The sequence below is a fragment of the Microcaecilia unicolor genome, chromosome 1 (assembly GCF_901765095.1).
Source record: "Microcaecilia unicolor chromosome 1, aMicUni1.1, whole genome shotgun sequence".
NCBI classification, from domain to species: Eukaryota; Metazoa; Chordata; class Amphibia; order Gymnophiona; family Siphonopidae; genus Microcaecilia; species Microcaecilia unicolor.
In genome coordinates this window covers 603032382-603048971 of record NC_044031.1, presented here as the reverse complement: position 1 = coordinate 603048971, position 16590 = coordinate 603032382, and the positions used below count along the sequence as shown (strand labels likewise).

Sequence of the window (16590 nt, the reverse complement as noted above, 5' to 3'; positions counted from 1 at the left end):
CGGTGCAAGATCTGCTATAAAAAAAAAGAGGATTTTAAATTGTTTTCAGGACTAAAAATATATGTGGAGGGATAAAGACACTTATATTGGAGATATCTATGAGGAGCATCAGGATTTCATGTGAAAAGTTTAGATACTACATTGATAAGCATTTAAAGCTACTCAGCTTATTTAGCAAAGGTAGTTTAGGGAATAGTTTTATTTTAGCATTTAAAGTCTCTCATACTTGCATAGGCTAGCATTTAAAAGTATTGTTTTAAAGTTTCATAGCATCAGTTTAAAGCACAGATAATAGTTCAATGAAACATCTGTTTTAGTTTAATTCTCTCCTACCCAACCCTAGCCCGATCTTTAATTTATAGGTCTTTCAACCGATTAGAAGGCTAGGACATTTCTATCAGGCAATAATTAGCAATTAAAGATAGTCTATTTAGGTCTATAGAGGCAAAACTACAAATAAAAAAATAAAGAAAACCCCCTAAATATTAGCATAGCCTAGAATATAAATAATTTAAGGGGCTTTAGTTTACATATCCATTAGCAACTTAATTAACAAATGACAACTACTAAAATGTAAGGAGCAGTCCAGTAACAAGATGGGGGGACTATCCAGTCTTTTCCACTGAGGCTTGAATGCTCAGAAGCAAATGCGGGCGCTATTAAAAGCACAGAAAATAGATGTCAGTGTGTGCTTCATGCTTGCATTTGCCTGGAGCATGCATATAGGAGCTGGGCTTACCACGAAACTCTTCTGCATATGCGCCAAGCATGTCCTCCCTCCTTCCTTTCACTAACAGTGCTTATGCATACCGTTTCCTTTGAGCATTGGCGAGCTAATTCTCTGTGCTGTTCTGGCGGTTTAGTTTCTGTGCTGTTAGTTTACCGTGGGACTTCTGAGCATTGCGGCACAAGTGTCACATGTTTGATTATCTCCCAGGTGGTCCCACCTCCAGTCTGGCAACCTCTGTGCTGCCATGGAAGAAAAAGGTCACCTCAAGGAAGAGTATCACCTTGGAGAGGCAGGAAGTGATCCTGTAGCCAGGGCTTGCCCTCCAGGAAATGCAATATCCTCTTGCACCAAGGATGTGTCTCTAGGGGCTTCTGCCTATGAGGGAAGGGTTAGGACAGCCATTTTAGTTGGCGATCAATCATTAGGCATGTAGATGGCTGGGTAGCTGGTGGATGTGAGCATTGCTTGGTCACTTGCCTGCCTTGTGTGAAAGTGGTATACCTCACACACCATCTCAATAAGACTTTAGATAGTGCTGGGAAAGAGCCAGCTATCTTGGTAAATGTGGTTGCCAGTGGCATAGGAAAATGTGGGAGGGAGGTTCTAGAATCCAAATTTAGGCTCTTAGGTAGAAAGTTAAAATTCAGAACCTCCAGGGTAGAGGAGGACACGAGACAGGCAGAGCTCTGGAGTCTTAATGTGCGAATGACAATGATTTGGGGAGGAGGGTTTTAGATTTTATTTATTTGTTGCATTTATATCCCACATTTTCCCACCTATTTGCAGGCTCAATGTGGCTTACATTATGCCTTAATGGCGATCGCCATTTCCGGAATGAGAAATGCAAAGTGGTATTGCATTAAAGTTCATAAGTGACAGAGTAGATTTGTTAGGAACTGGGCAACATTCTGGGAAAGGGGGAGCCTATTCCAGAAGGATAGGCTCCACCTTAACCAGGGTGGAATCAGGCTGCTTTTAACATTTAAAAAAGAGGGCACCTTTTAAACAGATACTGGGGGAAAGCCGACAGTCTCTCAGAAGAGCATGGTTTAGAACAAGATATCTTTGAAGGATATCACCAATAACAGGAAAGATAGGGCATCCTGATAGTGAGGTTGCAATAAAGGCCATAGCAGACTAGGTTACTTTAAATAAAGAGCAGACAGACTTAATTGATTGCAAATTATCACTGTCAACTGGTAAGCAAGTTATTAATAGTATGATAAAGTCACATCCAGGATAGTTGGGTTAAGGCAGTTTCAGTCTGAAATACAAGTCCCAGAAGGCATTGCAGGCAAGGAGCCAGGGGTGAGATGAGGAACCCGGTCTGGACTCCTAGCTGCAATAGGGGAAGACATGGGTGTAAGCTGGCAGGACGTGTAGACTGGCTGCCACTAGGGGGAAAGAGAGATAGGAAACCCTGTGTGCAGGAGCTCATCATTAGTCTAATGCTGAACTCAGCTAGTATGGGTGTGGGGGAAGCTAATGGAAGGAGAATGATTGGTTGTGAGAGCAGAAGCCAGGGATTGATTAGGTAGATGGGAAGGAGTCCCAGGGGAGAGAAGCAGAGGGAGAGAAGCAGTTGCAGGTTGAAAACCCTTGGGTAAGAGAGGTCCCTAAAGTACTGAAGCAGGCTGAAATCCCTTGGGTATGAGGAGTCCCTAAAGTATTGAACTCTCCTGAAGGTAGAGTAGAAGGTAGAAACTGCTGCTTTGTGACTGAACTGTGATGATGAACTGAATGAACTGCTTCTATTTGGAATTGAACTACTGTTTATTGTGCACTGGATAAAGAGCCCCGACTGAAGCTGACTTTGAGTCTGTATTGAATCCTGGTATGTGCTGATAGCCTACTGCTTGAAGGGGACTATTTGCCACACACTTTCAGGTGGCTTATATGTGCTTAAGATTGAAGGTGAATGCTGCTGTTGGAACTGTGTATCAGGTCTACTAGAAACCTGCATAGAATAAAGTCCTTAAGATTGAAGTTGCGGGTGGACATTTATTTCTTGACTGTACCGGAAGCCCATGGCTGGAGGAGATTGTTCTGTCGTTGGCTGCACTTAGAGGTACCTGGTTACAATAGGAATAAAAAACATTGATTGAAGTATCTGTATACAAATATTAGAAGCCTAAAAACAAGATGGGATATCTAGAATATATAGCACTATGTAAAAAGATAGATATGATAGGCATCTTTGAGACCTGGTGGAAGATAACCACTGTCACTGTCATACCAGGGTTCAAATTGTATCACAGTGATCGGGTATATCAAATTGGCGGAGGGGTAGCATTATGTGTTAGAGGGCCTTGAATCAAACAGACTACAAATTCTGCAGGACACAAATTAGACGTTGGAATCCTTATGGTTAGAATTTCCATTTGTAAAGGGGAAAAGCATAGTGATAGGAATATATTATCTACCTGCCAGGATGAACAGACAGATGTAGAAATGTTAGCAGAAATGTTAGGAGAAACGACTCCCACCATTAATTGTCTTAACAAAAGATGGAGAAAAAAAGACCTCCAACTTAAGTGGCAGTTAAATTTTTAGTCTATACTGCCTTAAGTAACATAGTAACATAGTAGATGACGGCAGAAAAAGACCTGCACGGTCCATCCTGTCTGCCCAATGAGATAACTCATATGTGCTAATTTTGTGTATACCCTACTTTGATTTGTACCTGTGTTCTTCAGGGCACAGACCGTATAAGTCTGCCCAGCACTATCCCCGCCTCCCAACCACCAGCCCCGCCTCCCAACCACCGGCTCTGGCACAGACCGTATAAGTCTGCCCAGCACTTTCCCCGCCTCCCACCACCGGCTCTGGCACAGACCATATAAGTCTGCCCAGCACTATCCCTGCCTCCCACCACCGGCTCTGGCACAGACCGTATAAGTCTGCCCATCACTATCCCTGCCTCCCAACCACCAGTCCCGCTTCCCACCACCGGCTCTGGCACAGACCGTATAAGTCTGCCCAGCACTATCCCCGCCTCCCAACCACCAGCCCCACCTCCCGATCTTGACTAAGCTCCTGAGGATCCATTCCTTCTGCATAGGATTCCTTTATGCTTATCCCACGCATGTTTGAATTCCGTTACTGTTTTCATTTCCACCACCTCCCGCGGGAGAGCATTCCAATCACTGGGCAATCACTGGACAAAAAAACCTCAATTACTGTCAATTAGTAATTTTTACAGTGACTGTAACAGTGGAGTTCTCTAGGGGTCTGTGCTGGGACCGCTGCTTTTTCACATAATAAATAACCTGAAAACAGGAATAATGAGTGAGGTGATGAAATTTGCTGATGAGACAAAGTTGTTAAATCACAAGAGGATTGAAAAATTGCAAGTGGACCTTATGAGACTTGGCCACGGGTTGTTCAAATGGCAGATGACATTTAATGTGAGCAAGTTCAAAGTGATGCATGTACGGAAGGGGAATCCAAACAATAGCTTCGTAATGCAAGGTTCCACAGTAGGAGACACCACCCAGGAAAAGGATTTATTATTATTGATGGTATGTTGAAACCGTCTGCTCAGTGTACAGTGGCGGCTAAGAAGCCAAATAGAATGTTAGGAATTATTAAGAAAGGAATAGAGAACAGAACTGAGAATATTATAATGCCTTTGTATCGTTCCATGGTGTGACTGCACCTCAAATATTGTGTGCAGTTTTGGTCACCACATCTCAAAAAAGGTACAGCAGATTTAGAAAAGGTAAAGACAAGGGCAACAAAAATGATAAAGGGAATGGGATGACTTTCCTATGAGGAAAGGCTAAAAAGGCTAGGGCTCTTCAGCTTGGAGAAGAGACGGCTGAGGGGAGATATGATAGATGTCTATTAAATACTGAGTAGAGTGGAATGGGTAGACATGAATTACCGGTGTACAGAAAGCTTTTGATAAAGCCAGAAAGCTTTTGACAAATTCCTCATGAGATACTCCTGAGAAAATTAAAGAATCATGGGATAGGAGAGAAGGTTCTGGTGTGGATTAGAAATTGGTTATTGGACAGAAAACAGAGGGTAGGGTTAAATAGCCATTTCTCTCAATGGAGGAGAGTGAACAGTGGAGTGCCGCAGGGATTGCAGATCTGTACTGGGACCGGTACTTTTTAACATATTTATAAATAATATGGAAATCTGAACGATGAGTGAGGTGATCAAATTTGCAGATGAAATAAAACTATTCAAGGTTGTTAAAACCCGTGCGGACTGTGAAATATTGCAGGAAGACCTTAGGAAATTGGAAGACTGGATGTCCAAATGGCAGATGAAATTTAATGTGGACAAATGCAAGGTGATGCACATTGGAAAGAATAATCTGAATCATAGTTTCCTGATAATAGGGTCCACCTTGGGGGTCCACGCTCAAGAAAAAGATCTGGGTATCATTGTAGATAACACACTGAAATCTTCTGCTCAGTGTATGACTGCAGCCAAAAAAGCAAATAAGATGCTAGGAATTATTAGGAAAGGGATGGTGAATAAGACTGAAAATACTATAATGCCTTTGTATCTCTCCATGGTGCATCCACACCTTGAGTATTGCGTTCAGGTCTGGTCACCATATCCCAAAAAAGATATAGCAGAATTAGAAAAGGTTCAAAGAAGAGTGATTAAAATGATAAAGGGGATGGAACTTTCGTATGAGGAAAGGAAGAGATTAGGACTCTTCAGCTTGGAATAGAGACGAATAAGGGGAAATATGATTGAGGTTTACAAAATCCTGAGTGGTGTAGAACGAGTAGAAGTAAATCGATTTTTTACTTGTTCCAAAAGTACAAAGACTAGGGGACACTCGAGGAAGTTATATGGAAATACTTTTAAAGCAAATAGGAGGAAATATTTTTTCACTTATTGAATAGTTAAGCTGTGGAACACTTTGCCGGAGGATGTGGTAACAGCGATTAGTGTTATCTGGGTTTAAAAAAGGTTTGGACAAATTCCTGGAGGAAAGGTCCATAGTCTGCTATTGACACAGACATGGGAAGCAACTGCTTGCCCAAGGATTTGTAGTATGGAGTGTTGCCACAATTTGGGTTTCTGCCAGGTACTTGTAACCTGTCTTACCACTGTTTGGAAAACAGGATACTGGGCTAGAGGGACCATTGGTCTGACCCAGTATGGCTATTCTTATGGTTCCTTAAATTCGAGGCAGGCTTGGTCACAGCTCTGCCACGAGGTGACTGACACCGATGAGGAGAGCTCATGGAAGTCAGAGGAGGTTCGAGGTATTTCACTGAGGATGAATCCTATGGGATCCCCTACAGGAAAGGAGAAAGGCTTCTCTTGAGAGCCTTTCCTTTCCCTCTTTTGTCAAGGAAATGGCATCTGCCATTCCACTTTCTTTGGAGTTGGAGAATGAGCCAGGGCCAAGATTCTGAAGGTACTGGACTATGAGTCTCTTCCTAGAGAGGCTGTGACTGTACCACTGCATGAAATTCTGCAGGACATTCTTGTGTGGAACTGGGAGTCCCCTCTGTCTGTCCTGGTACTACCCAGAAAGATTGATACCATATACTGGATTCACAACACCCCCGGCTTTGATAGGTCTTGGTTGCGTCATCATTCTCTTGTGGTTGAATCTGGCCTCAAAAGGTCCAAGAGTTAGTACATAAGTATTGCCAAACTGGGACAGACCAAAGGTCCATCAAGCCCAGCATCCTGTTTCCAACAGTGGCCAATCCAGGTCACAAATACCTGGCAAGATCCCAAAAGAGTACAAAACATTTTATACTACTTATCCAAGAAATAGTGAATTTTCCCCAAGTCCAATTTAATAATTGTCTATCGACTTTTCCTTTAGGAAGCTGTCCAAACCTTTTTAAAACTCCGCTAAGCTAACCACCTTTACCACTTTCTCTAGCAACGAATTCCAGAATTTAATTACACGTTAAGTGAAGAAAAGTTTCTCCGATTCGTTTTAAATTACTACATTGCACCTTCATCACATGCCCCCTAGTCCTAGTATTTTTGGAAAGTGTAAACAGATGCTTCACGTCTACCCGTTCAACTCCACTCATTATTTTATAGACCTCTATCATATCTCCCCTCAGCAATCTCTTCTCCAAGTTGAAGAGTTCTAGCCGCTTTAGCCTTTCTTCATAGGGAAGTCGTCCCATCCCCTTTATCATTTTCGTCGCCCTTCTCTGCACCTTTTCTAATTCCACTATATGTTTTTTGAGATGCAGCGACCAGAATTGAACACAATTTTCGAAGTGCGGTCGCACCATGGAGCAATACGAAGGTATTATAACGCCTTCATTTTTGTTTTTCATTCCTTTCTTAATAATACCTAACATTCTATTTGCTTTCTTAGCCTCAGCAGCACACTGAGCAGAAGGTTTCAACATATCATCAGCGAAGACACCTAAATCCCTTTCTTGGTCAGTGACTCCTAACATGGAACCTTGCATGACGTAGCTATAATTTGGGTTCCTCTTTCTCACATGCATCATTTTGCACTTGCTCACATTAAACATCACCTGCCATTTAGATACCCAGTCTCGTAAGGCTCTCTTGTAATTTTTCACAATCCTTCCGCGATTTAACGACTTTGAATAACTTTGTGTCATCAGCACATTTAATTACCTCACTAGTTACTCCCATCTCTAGGTCATTTTTAAATATGTTAAAAAGCAGTGGTCCCAGCACCCCTGGTGAACTCCACTAACTACCCTTCTCCATTGAGAATACTGACCATTTAACCCTACTCTCTGTTTTCTATCTTTTAACCAGTTTTTAATCCACAGTAGGACACTACCTCCTATTCCATGACTCTCTAATTTCCTCTGGAGTCTTTCATGAGGTACTTTGTCAAACGCCTTCTGAAAATCCAGATACACAATATCAACCGGCTCACCTTTATCCACATGTTTGTTCACTCCTTCAAAGAAATGTAGTAGATTGGTGAGGCAAGATTTCCCTTCACTTAATCCCTGTTGGCTTTGTCTCATTAATCTATGCTATAGGTTCTGTAATATTTATTTTTTTAATTTTTGTTACATTTGTAACCCGCGCTTTCCCACTCATGGCAGGCTCAATGCGGCTTACATGGGGCAATGGAGGGTTAAGTGACTTGCCTAGAGTCACAAGGAGCTGCCTGTGCCTGTAGTGGGAATCAAACTCAGTTCCTCAGTTCCCCAGGACCAAAGTCCACCACCCTAACCACTAGGCCACAGAATATGCTCTGTAATTTTGTTCTTTAAAATAGTCTCTACCATTTTGCCCGGCACCGACGTCAGGCTCATTGGTCTATAATTTCCCGGATCTCCTCTGGAACCTTTTTTAAAAATCGGCGTTACATTGGCCACCTTCCAATCTTCCAGTACCACGCTTGATTTTAATGATAAATTACATATTACTAACAATAGCTCCGCAAGTTCCTTTTTCAGTTCTATCGTTACTCTGGGATGAAAACCATCCGGTCCAGGAGATTTCCTATTCACTTTGTAGAACTGCCCCATTACATCCTCCAGGTTTATAGAGAGTTAATTCTAGGGACTATACTATGGTGCACTCAGGCAGAGAAGCTAGAAACTTGGACTCTTTTGGGAGGAAGATGTTTCAGTCCTCTATGCTTGTCATGTATACAGTCATACCAGCTGTTCACTAGCATCTACTTGCAGGACCTGGTGCGCAAGATGTTGGATTTGGTTGACTCTCTGCCACCGGAGCAGGTTGAGTCGCTTCGCCAAGCAGCAGAAGGCTTGTTGTAGATGCTTGGCCAGGGGCACCTACAGTACTTTTGATGTGGCATCCAGGATCTGTGCCCAAAGTATAGCGATGTGCAGACTCTTATGACTGCGTGTCTCTGACTTGGAACTGGCGGTTCAGCAGAGATTGGTGGATGCCCCATGCTGGGGGATAACCTTTTTGGAGAGAAGGTTGACGAGGTCGCTGACCAGATCAAGAAACACACTAATTCCATTTCTTCTCTCTCCTGTCGGGTGCCTTCTTCATTTGCCTCCTCCTCTAGCAGTTTTTTGACAAGTTGAGAAGGGGTGCCTAGTACTCGCAGAAGCATAGGTATGCTGCCTCCTCTCACCCTACTTCTCAGGCTCAGCCCTAGCACACTCATTCTCATCAACAGTTTGCACCTAAGGCCTCTGCTGTTCCCCAGTCAAAAGCAAGGGACATGCTTTTGAATGGCTCCGGTAAAGTATATCCGCTGTCCAAATGTCCATGCCAGATTACTTGCTGTTTGTGGGGAGGCTGAAGATTTTTCACAAAAAGTGGCACCTTATCACCTCCAACTGGTGGGTTCTTCAAATAGTCCATCATCAGAAACCTCCAAATTCCCCACCGAGCTCATTCCTTCAGTTCTCAGCACGAGCAGGCACTTGCAGAGGAACTCTCCGCTCTTCTGAAGGCCCACGTGGTCAAGCCTGTTCCACCAGGGGAAGAAGAGAATGGATTCTATTCCAGGTACTTTCTCATGCAAAAGAAGACAGGGAGGGGGGAGGGTGCGTTGCATCCTAAACTTAAGGGCCCTGAACAAATTCCTGGTCAAGAAAAGTTCAGGATGGTTTCCCTGGGCATCCTTCTCCCCATGATTCGTGAAAAGTTGGCTATGCTGTCTGGACTTAAAGGATGCATATACACGCCTCCTGATACTTCCAGCCTACTGGAAGTATCTATGGTTTTGGTTGGGAATACAGCACTTCCAGTACTCTGTGTTGTAATTTGGCCTCACGTCAGCTCCCAGGATATTTACGAAATGTCTAGCGCTGCTGTGGAGACTTTGAGTTCATGTGTTCCCTTATCTTGATGATTGGCTGGGGAAGAGCACATTGGAGGACAGTGCTCAGAAGTTCATGTGGAGGACTATTTGGGTGCTTGAGCTAGTAGGATTCATTTTAAACTACCTGAAGACCCATCTGCACCCTGCCCAGCAATTGGAGTTCATTGGAGTTCTGCTTGATACGCAGAAGGTTCAAGCCTTCTTCCTGGGGCTGAGAGCCTACACTCTAGTCACACTGGCTTCCCAGGTTTAAACTTCTCAACTGGTCATGGCTCGGCAGATGTTGCGTTTATAGGGCCACATGGTGTCCATGGTTTGTGATGCCCATGACGCGTCTTCACATGAGAACAGACCGGTGGACTCTGGCTTCTCAGTGGTGCCAAGGCATTGGAGGTCTAGGAGATGTCATCTGTGTGTCCCTGAAGCTTGCTCTCTGTTGTGGTGAAGTATTCAATCCAATTTGACTCTGGGACTTCCGTTCTAAATTCCTTAGCCACAGAAAGTGCTGAAGACAGATGCATCTCACCTGGGGTGAGGAGCTCATGTGGATGGGCTTCATACTAAAGGTGCTTGGTCCACCCAGGAAATAGATCTTGAGATCAGTCTCCTGGAGCTTCGGGCAATTTAGAATTCTCAAAAAGCCTTCAGAGATTGGCTGTTTCAAAAAATTGTGCTCATTCAAACAGATTTGGATGTGGCATTGAGCTCTATAGCATGAAATCCTCTATTGTGACACTTATCTGGTGGGCAAAAACAACAAAACCAAAGAAAAACAGTGAGGTGAGTCCAAGGAGGATAAAAATAGTCTTTTTTGAAAATGCTAAATCTACCCGACACGATCGTGTTTCGGCCCAAAGGCCTGGTTCAGGGGTCTTGATAAATATACATCAAAAACAGACATGAACATCTGAAACAATAAAATGAATAAATAATATATAGAAAAACGCATGTTATAACTTTTAATTATGAGTGTATAAATGATTGAAAGCATAATAAACATAAAGGGAAATGGGACTTGATATATCGCCTTTCTGAGGTTTTTGCAACTACTTTCAAAGCGGTTTACATATATTCAGGTACTTATTTTGTACCAGGGGCAATGGAGGGTTAAGTGGTTTGCCCACAGTCACAAGGAGCTGCAGTGGGAATCGAGCTCAGATCCCCAGGATCAAAGTCCACTGCACTAACCACTAGGCTACTCCTCCACTACACTAACAAATACCATATATAAACATAAGTTGCAACATTTAGGTGTATAAAATATGGACATCTAAATGTTTTAAAATATATCAAATGAAACACATGATAAGCAATTAAATAATAAAATAAAAAATAAAATAAAAGCTTATACAAACACATGATATAACGTGAATTTATCAATGTGTACATTGTGAATGTATAAAGATACAACAATGAAACGTTAAGTGCAACTATAAAACATGAATATAGTGTAGATTTAGAATTTTAAATTTGAGGTATGATTATACAGTTAAAAGAAATAATGATTATGAAATAAAGCAACTGTGTGATGAGCAAAATAAGGGACGAGCTCCTAATATTGAGGAACAGATAAACAAGTTTTAAAAAAGTATTATAAAAAGTATTACAATTCTATTGATACCTCTGTTGGTGTTATATTAGACTTGGCAATTGCACTGGTGTGCTTCAGAAAAAAGGCACCACTGCCTCACGCTGAGGTCCAGACCAGCACACGAGCTCTGCTCTCCACACCTGAGTAATTCCTAATCACGCAGGAGCTCCTTTCCGTTTCAGCATGTGTAGTCAGGCATACCTTTCTTCTCCCTAGATAGAGCATGGGCTCCAGAAAGTAGGAATTAACAGGCAGCTGTAGGACACTAATGCTTGGTTTGTGGAGGGAATATCACTGCTAATTGAATAAATTTTGGTGCTGCCTTCACTGTGCCCCTGTATTGCCCCAGCATTCTCTGGTCTGTAATTATTTTCAGTGGCATTATCAGGATGGCACTGCTGACATTAGATGGATAGCGTAGTCAGCGGCTCTTATCCAGATAGCAGGTACTTCTATCCAGATAAATGCATTTGAATATCAGGCCCATCATCTTTTGTCAAGTCTATGCCGTTAAACAAAGCATGATTTGGTGGTTGTTATCTAATGGAATTTACATTATTCCTCAGAGGTTCTGCAATAAATTAATTATTATGACTGACACACTAGTGATTGTGTGAATGGAGGCTGTGTGTTTGCTGAAGTGGTTTGATATGACTGTTCAGCATCCTTGTTCCTTTGTTGCTGTGGAAAGGAGTGTTTGTTTTCTGTGTTTTGTAGGCTCCTGACATGTAGTTCAGAATGTGTTTCTATTTAAGTTTTCCCTCAAACAGTCACATTCTTCCTTTCATTTGTGTCTCATATATATTTATACATACCTTTCCTCCATGAATTTTTTATCCTCACTTTTCTTTGTAACACTTTTTAAAAGCACAGATGTCAGATTGCATTGATTGCTGGAAGCATCCCATTTATTAAAATAAAAAAGCTAGTCTTTGCCTGGTTATGAATATGCTAAACAGAAAAAGCACTACTGAGTAAGTTCTGAACCACATTGTTAATGGCATTAAAGCAATTTGAGTTGAAATAAACTTGCCTCACTTTGAGGATTAATGCAGAGTTTGGCAAGCAGCTCTTGGATCATGACCTTGAATTTCCTAGTAACAGCAGGGTTATAAATTTTACTTCTTGAAACCTGTCAGAGGTAAAGGAAGTGTAGCCCTGATGCTTCTGAAATCTGCATTAAAGGACTCCTGAAACTGCTGACCCCCAAAGTATACTTGATCATGACTGTATTGTGACATAATGATGCAGTATATAATTCTGCTTTGGTTTGGAGAGCTAGATCTCTCGTTGATACATGGCCAACCATGTTGGCATGAAAAATGAATCTTTGCTGAATAAATTTAAAAGACGTTGAGAGGTTTAGTGGTCTGTTTATTTTGGAACATCTGATTGTCTTGTGCAAAATGTTAAGCTTTATTTAATTGTAAATGTGATTTTACATTTTATTTGAGTGTATGTATAATGCATCTGCTTGGGCTGAAATCTTTTGAGTCATTTCTAAACAGGTTTTTGAATTTTATAATTTAGATACATATATTTTTGGCTTGGCTGTTTTCATCTTTGCCTTTGATGTTAAAGATCAACTGAAAGTACCTGTATACTGCTATGGATTTACAGTCTGCTTCACTAACACAGACTACTCAATAATTACTGTGGATTCTTTTGGATTCGTATTAGGTAAATGAGACCTTTATTAGAGGTACTAAAATCTACAATGATTAAGATATATACACACACAATTATTAGCTATATAATTAAAAGGAAACAATACCTATCTATAAACAATCATTACATCACTGGTCTCTACATCTAGGCAATGCTAAGAGTTCCTAGACCAGGAAAAGAAGCAATAATACATTATATAATATCATCACTGGTCCTTACATCATCCAGGCTCTTATCATCAGCTGGGGGTGCCCTGCTCACAGCAAAAGCCAGGAGTTTCTTTGACCAGGAAACATGGTTCTCTGCGCAGTTCGTACGTTACTCACAGATCCCAATTTCACTGAAAGAAACTCCTCTTTTTATAAGGCTTAGAACTCATGTTCAGAACTAAGGAAAATTACAAGAATGTACATGAGGTTGTAGTCACATGCTTCCGTCCCAAGTAAACAAACCACTGGCCAAGTGGCTCATCTCCTGAACTCTGAGCATATCCTGTTTCTCTCCTGCACAAACTGAATTGATCAGAGACATGCCTTATCTTCCACATTCCAACTTGTTTTTATATTTACCAGGAAAGTTACTTTCGGTCAAAGACAGAAGATTTCAGAGTGTATTATCGGACAAAGCAGGGTTGAAAAGCAATCCTTTACATCTTCCATTACAACCTGTTAGTGGGACTGTAGCACCATGACCATCTATTTCCAAGTACCTTGGATTTTTCTGATCATTAACCTCGCTTCTGTCTAGCACATTTATTGCAGAGACAATCCTTGACCAAGACCCAAAGATTGAAGGTTGTGGCCCCAGACCAGGGGGCCAGCTCCTAAAATGTTCGCCACCCAAGGTGTGTCAAAAGTTCTTGACCAGGGGGGCACTTACGACACTTTTGATGTGGCATCCAGAATCTCTGCTCAGAGTATAGCAATGTGCAGACTCTCATGTCTGCGTGTTTCTGACTTGAAACATTTTGTTCAGCAGAGGCTGGCGGATGCCCCATGCTGGGGGGTGTGGGAGTGGGGAGGGTAACCTTTTTGGAGAAAAGATTGAAGAGGTCACAGACCAAATCAAAAAACGTACTGATACAATCTCTTCTCTCTCAGGTGCCTTCTGCATCTACCTCCTCAGCTAGGAAGACTTTTGGCAAACCAAGGAGGAGTACCTATTACTATCAGAGGTGTGTAGGTATAACCCTTTGGCTCAGCCACAGAACGCTCATTCACATCAACAGCGTGCGCTAGAGAATGACACATGGATGGGGACAGAGCTTTCAGCGATGGGGCGGGGGTGGGGACAGATCCCCCGCCCCATGGGATCTGTTAATGAACTAGACTGTTGTTTATGTTTGAGTGATGCAGACAACAATATTTTGATTTTTTGGAAAAACAAGCAAACATGCTGGCACAACTAGCAAAATTTGCATGGGGGGACCTGTACATCCTGCTACCAGCACATCTTCTAAGAAGACATCTTCTATTGCTGGAAAGACTGTAGAAGACAGGAGAGCTAGACTTAATCCTGAGATTGTTGATGATTTCTTATTCATTCACAGATTAAGAAATCATAACAGTGTTTCATAGTGCATACTCCCCTCTAGGGCATACAGAACGGGTTGTATTTTGTACCCCTTGACATTTTAACAGGGTGGATTAGGATTACTTGGGGTAGTAGAAATCAGCTATTGTTGGGATTGGAAGGATAGAGGGTGGTGGTGAGGAGTGTTATTATAGCAGCTCGTTGTTATTATTTTCTATTTGTAATTTATACACATAGTTCCTTTTTATACTTTGATAAAAAGATTTAAATATAAAATCATAATTGTTCGAGACTTCTGCAGATGAGGACAGAGCCCATGGGGACAGGGCGGGGAAAGGGACAGAACCTGTGGGGACGAGGCGAGGAGACAGGACCTGCAGGGATGGGGTGAGGACGGAGACAGAACCCACGGGGATGGGGAAAAACTTTGTCCCCGTGTCATTCTCTAGCGTGCACTAATGTCCACCGCTGCTACCCAGACAAAGCAAGGGACAAACTTTTGGCTGTCTCCAGCAGAGCATAGCTGCAGTAAAAGCGTCTGTCCTGGACGTCTTGCTGGTCAGGGGAGTCTGAAGTTTTTTCAAGACAGGTGTTCCCTTATAACCTACGACCAGTGGGTTCTTCAAATAGTCCATCTCGGATACACACTTGATTTCTAAAACCTCCAAATTGCCCACTGATAGCTTATTCGTTTAGCTTTCAGCACAGGCATGTACTTGCAGAGGAACTCTCAGCTCTTCTGAAGGCCTGAGTAGTTGAGCCTGTTCCACCTGGGGAGGAAGGGTGGGTATTCTATTCCAGGTGCTTCCTTGTGCAAAAGAAAACAGGAGGGATGCGTTCCATCCTAGACCTAAGGGACCTGAACAAATTCCTAGACAGAGGAAAGTTCAGGATGGTTTCCATAGGCACCCTTATAAGAACATTAGTAGCCATCTGGCCCAGTATCCTGTTTTCCAGACAGTGGCCAAGCCAGGTCACAAGTACCTGGCAGAAACCCAAATTGTGTCAACACTCCATACTACAAATCCCAGGGCAATCATTTGTTTCCCATGTCTGTCTCAGTAGCAGACTATGGACTTTTCCTCTAGGAATTTATCCAAACCTTTTTTAAACCCAGATAACACTATCCGCTGTTAGCACATCCTCTGGCAAAGACTTCCAGAGCTTAACTATTCGTTAAGTGAAAAAAATATTTCCTCCTATTTGCTTTAAAAGTATTCCCATGTAACTTCCTCTAGTGTCCCCTAGTCTTTGTACTTTTGGAACAAGTAAAAAATCGATTTACTTATACTCGTTCCACACCACTCAGGATTTTGTAGACCTCAACCATATCTCCCCTTATCCGTCTCTTTTTCAAGCTGAAGAGCCCTAACGTCTTTAGCCTTTCCTCATACGAGAGGAGTTCCATCCCTTTTATCATTTTGGTCACTCTTCTTTGAACCTTTTCTAATTCCACTATATCTTTTGTTGAGATACGTCGACCAGACCTGAACGCAGTACTCACGGTGCAATACAAAGGCATTATAGTATGAGGGCATTATAATGCCTTTGTATCGCTCTGTGGTGTGACCACACCTCGAATATTGTGTTCAATTCTGGTCACCGCATCTCAAAATTAGAATGGAATTAGAAAAGGTACATAGAAGGATGACAAAAATGATAAAGGGGATGGGACGACTTCTCCATGAGGAAAGGATAAAGTGGCTAGGGCTCTGGCTCTTCATTTTGGAAAAGAGATGGCTGAGGGGAGATATGATAGAGGTCTATAAAATCATGAGTGGAGTGGAACGGGTAGACGCAAATTGCTTGTTTATGCTTTCTAAAAATACTGGACTAAGGGGCAGGCATTGAAGCTAAAATGTAGTAAATTTAAAATGAATCTGAGAAAATATTTCTTCACTCAATGTGTAATTAAACTCTGGAATTCATTGTATATAGTAAAAACAGTTAGCTTAGTGGGGTTTAAAAAGGTTTGGATGGCTTCCTAAAGGAAAAGTCCATAGACCATTGTTAAAGTGGACTTGGGGAAAATCCACTGCTTATTTCTGGGATAAATAAAATGTATTGTACCGTTTTAGGATCTTGCCAGGTAGTTGTGACCTGGATTGGCCACTGTTGGAAACAGGATGCTGGGCTTGATGGACCTTCAGTCTATCCCATTATGGCAATACTTATGTACTTATGTAATCTGCTTATTGTGCAGCGGTGGCCAAAAAAAACAAGAAAATGTTAGGAATTATTAGGGAAGGAATAGAAAACAAAGAATATTATAATGTTTCTGTATTACTCCGCAGTGTAACCTCACCTTGAGTATTGTGT

General features: G+C 42.0%; 1 protein-coding gene across 3 annotated transcripts in view; it reads left to right on the top strand.

The window, feature by feature from the left end:
* The window catches only part of TRAPPC9 (trafficking protein particle complex 9), a 1491395-nt gene that overhangs the window by 145375 nt on the left and 1329430 nt on the right, over positions 1–16590 (top strand). The window lies entirely within an intron of this gene.